The following is a 4,937-nucleotide window of genomic DNA, read 5'->3' as shown; positions in this document are numbered from 1 at the left end:
CTGTATAATCTCAAGCCTGTGTAATTTCCGAATGCTGCATTTACATTTCTGCACTTACCGCCATCGGGATAATTTAACAAATGATCTGGCAACCGTTTTCCTGCAGTTCATAATTTGTGGTTTTCTGGTGACGGCACTGGTGAACAGCAACAGATGATAAATAATAGAAGTCACGCACAAGAATTCTCTCCCGTTTCCCCTTCAGTTTTTTTATTGTCTGCCAGAGGAACCGCCACCTTTAAATATCACTTACAGTCGCCATGGTTGACATTTCCGCAAGACTCTTTGTTGAATTCCTGATAAATGATTTGAGCTTTCGCTTTATCCCCTGAAATTAAATGGGTGGCAAATGCTTGCACTGGTGCTGAAGTCATGGCCGCAAACATTATTAGCTCGACGAGTGGTTGCCTGTGTTTGGCTCTCCCTCTTTCTCTCATGCTCACTCTCTCGGGAGTTGGCCATAATTTAAGAGCTGTTTCTGAGACTGCACATGCTAGCGAAATGCATATTTTTTAATGAACTTTTTTTTTATGGATCTGCAAAACAAGATTTCTCTTTCATGCCCAAGCATCCATGAAATACAATTTGCCTTCAAATGCATACTGGTTCTGGTCATTAACAAGAGGTTAGTAGACAGTGATAGCTTAGCACCATGCTTTGGAGTGTAGTGTTGTTGTACATGCACACATACAAATAAGTACAGTATTTGACTATATTGTTGTAAGGAAAAATATCTAGGGATGGTCACAGTGGGTGAATTTATCTAGACGTGGTCACTAGTTTAAGACAATACATTTTTTATCTAGATGATTTATCTAGAAAATGTATAATTATTTTATCTTGACATGAGAATGCTGACTAGTTTATCTTTTATTGTCTACATAATGTGTACTATTTTTCTATTTTAAAGATACATGTAGTCTGTTTTCTCTTTTAGGAGATTATTATATATTATTCTTATCTAGGCACCATTCTAAGTAAAGCACCACCGTTAAGGTCTTTAAAACAGATATTTTTGGCTGTTGCATTGCACCTTGAGGATCCGACTTCCTGTTTTATTCTGTTGTGCTAAGTTCAGCTTTTTTAGAATGCAGGAACATGTTTTATGTACACACTCTCAAAGAAATACAAAATTTTAATTTTTAATCTAGACCAATTAGTCATCCACTCATTCAGGTAACTTACAGACTAGTTGATTCTGAGAGTGTGTCATTTTGTACGTCCCTAGTGTTTCACCACCTGCATTCAAAAGTCAAGTTCTTATTTGCATTTTTGTTGTTTTTGTGGTTTGCAAACAAAACAAGGTCAGTGACAGGATAACACAAGCAGCTCATGCATGCACTTGTTCACAGAGAGATGAGGGAAGAGACACAGAGGGAGAGGCGATAATGACCAGCAGGCAGTTAAATGAGAGAGGAACGGAGCTGAGGAGGAAAGGGAGAGGGGATGATGTATGTTTCATGACAGGGATCGTGACAGAGACACTCGCTGGAGTAAGGAGCCACAAGGACGCATAAACACCTTGGTTTGTTGGGGGGAGAAGCTAGATAAGGGACAGCGAGAGGGGGAAAAGACCCTTGTCTCAAAGTGAGAGCCATGCCTAATTATGTCTGGCATACTGACAACAGACAATTACACAAGCAACTCTGGGCAAAATTTAGTCATTAGTTATTGTCAGATTGAGAAAATGTATTATTAAAGTCCTGTTTTCTGTTGTGACAGTATTATCAGTTTCATTGTCATGTCTTCCAAACTACAGAGTAGGCCATGGATACTAAAAAAAATGGAGTACAGAATAAAATATTCCTTTATGCACTTCATTCAGCTGAATTTTGAACTTGGGAATCTTCTTAGTCCCTGTAAGAATGGCATCTGATTGTGGCCAGGCAAATATGACTTATTATACAGGACTACCAAAGGAACGAATCAACCACACGTCCTTGCTTCTCTCTTTGCACATATCTCCATTAGAATGAAAATGAAATGGATGCCCACTCAAGTACTCATAGATTTAAAGATTCACCTTTAATAAGTAAGAACAGGCTCCATTTGAATACAGTAGGATCGTTGTGATGGCAAACCGATAGGAGCCCTGGACAATCAGCCCCTTGTTTAGAGCTGAGATGAGAAAATTTAACCCTATCAGAGCATGCTCAATTCTCTGCTCGCTCGAGCCTTACAGGGGCAATTTTACCCCTGGGTTACTTCGGCAATGGATGACTACCTCATAAGGGACGAGAATAGAACTTCCTGAAACAGTAAGATGCCAGCCGGTCAGACAGAGCAGGACACTCATTAACGCTGATGACTTTATCACAGCCTTCAGAGTAGAAAAAAAAGTTATAAAGAGAGGGAACAGAAAGTGTATAAAGAGAGGGAACGGAAAGTTGAAGAGCAGTTGGGGTGAGGAACAAGAATTAAAACTGATCGAATATATATTTTCATGTAATTTCTCAAATATCAGCATTGGACGATACGTTTTTCTGCTTGGCTGATGTGTTCAAGGCAGGACTTTTATTTTGATGCTGCTGAGAGCAGAACACAGTGCTCACACTCTCGTTGTTGTTGTTAACAGTTGTGTCTAATACGGATAGAAGTCTGTCTATTAATCAGAATGGTTAAACAAAGGAATTAATATATATAGTAAATATTATAAGGATTGCTTTTATATTAGGCCTATTAGTAATAGAAAGGCAAACATTATAATACTTTCTCGTTTGCCATCAGCATTAAGCAAATACGCATTTATATAATTTGATGCCCCGTTGATTGCAGTGTTTACTTCCTTTTTATTATATTTTCATTAAATATTTTTGGGTTTTTATTTGTGAAAAATACCTTGTCATATAAAATATAAGTCATATAAAGTAAAGTATTTTACACATTTATTTTTTTAATTGCCAAATGATAAAAAAAAAATCTTAAATATGAATAATAATAAAAAAAAAAAAAACATATTGGCATCATATCGGCTATCGGCCCCCCTGCTCTCCAAGATATTGGCATCGGCTGTCAAAAATCACACGGCGGTCAACCACTAATCAAAAACTGACAGTAAAGACATTTATACATTAAAAAAGATGGATATTTAATATTTTTGAACCTTCTGTTCTTCAAAGAGTCATGAAAGAGTCCACAAAAATATTAAGCAACAGAACACATGTTTTCTACAGTGATAATAATAAGAAATGTTTCTTGAGCTGCAAATCAACACACACACACACACACACAAAATGCCACCACAGGAATAAATGTCTTTAAATATATTAAAATAGAAAAGTTATTTTAAACTGTAATAATTTTGCTGTGTTAATAATTACTGTTTTTAATGTATTTTGAACAAAAAATTTACCAAACCTGAACTGTTGAACATTCTGTTGTGCTTTAGCATTAACAGCAGAAAAGAACCAAGAAAAGAAAAGGCAGTGAGAAAACAAGGGGGGAATGAGACCCTCTCGTCTCTTCTCCATCTGCATGAGAAAAAGTCGGCGATTCAGGCACCAAGCGTAGGAGTAGAAACAGTAAGGACAGCAGAAAGCTAAGGTGTGGAGCCCGAATCCAGATGGCCAGATATGCAACTGAAGAGGAATTTTGGAATCCTCCCTTTAATTTTCATTCCACTACTGAGCGATGTGAGAAAAAAGATATGAGAGAGGGGTTACTTGGAGTAGTCCTTGTTCCTTCAAAGCATAATTACTTCCCTGCTCTCCATGAAATGGTTTTAAATAGCGAATGCTCTTGTATTGGAAGGTTGCTCATCATCATCATTTATTTTTTTAATGTTCTTTTTTGCTCCATTGATGCCCCTTGCCATCCCCCCTGCAGACGAATGTGAATTCTCTCTCTCTTTAATGGCAACCCCCTCACACACACTTTCTAGAGGACTGCATGGGAAGTTTGGTGAAGAGCATTTCAATCAGTATTCTTTTGTCACTTGACATCTCCGAAGAGATGCCCTTGGATGCGTCACTCTCTTTTTCCTTCACTCGCTTCATCTCTCTATGTGTGTCTGTCTAAACAACACCCATTGTTCTTCCCAATGCTCTTGAGCGGAAATAGCTCAAAGAATAGCCATTAATATTTATTCAGGAAAGTCTTTCTGAGGAAAACAGTATGGAATCAGGCACCAAACAGCCCTTTCCACGCCGCAGAATTCAGCAGCCAGATGTGAGACGTGCGTTTTAGATGCAAACAGCATGCGCGGTAAACAGAATCAAAGCGAGGGAGGGCGAGAAGCTGTGGAAATGGATTTTTAATGCTTAGGTTACATGTCAGAAGAGCACGATGTGCATGCTGCCCGCTGATAGCTGCCTCTGACTGTGGCCCACTCTGTCTAGGATGTTGCGAAGTTGTTTAAGTGTTTGATAGGGAAGCACATTAACCCTGTACTTCGCTACGCTGCTCTTGTTTTCTGCTTTAGAGGGGAAATGGCTTTAAATAAGAAATTCTATTTGTTGAGGCACATGGATTCCATACATAGCCCAGTTTTTCCAATGCTACTAGTTTCCAGTTGGGTTATTTCGTCTCATCTCTCGTACTCATACCGTACTTTGATCTCAAGAACCTCTGTGTTTCGAGCTGCACGACTGAAGTAAACAACAGAAAATGTGTCTCTTGTTCAGGGCAGTCTGGTCACATTAGCAGGAACTGCTTTGTCACTGCCCGTGTTTTAAAAACGGAGAAAATGTAAACTGTGATCTTTTCTTTCCTAATGCTAGAAAATATTAGGTGATTATTAGGTAAAAAATTAGGTAAGGTGATTGATTTTGTCGATCTGGAATTGATTGGATCGTTGGATCACTCTTGTTTGCTAATTGCTGTGGTCTCAAATAAGTGACTGATGGTATGTTTTTGATTAAAGATTATGAAGATTTAAAACAATGTCCACAGATAAATCATTTATAATAAACACAGCAATAAGTTGTAACTTCAAAAAA

The sequence above is a fragment of the Carassius auratus genome, unplaced genomic scaffold (assembly GCF_003368295.1).
Source record: "Carassius auratus strain Wakin unplaced genomic scaffold, ASM336829v1 scaf_tig00032617, whole genome shotgun sequence".
Classification (NCBI taxonomy): Eukaryota; Metazoa; Chordata; class Actinopteri; order Cypriniformes; family Cyprinidae; genus Carassius; species Carassius auratus.
The sequence above is the reverse complement of the archived record's forward strand: the minus strand, read 5'-3'. Positions refer to the sequence as shown.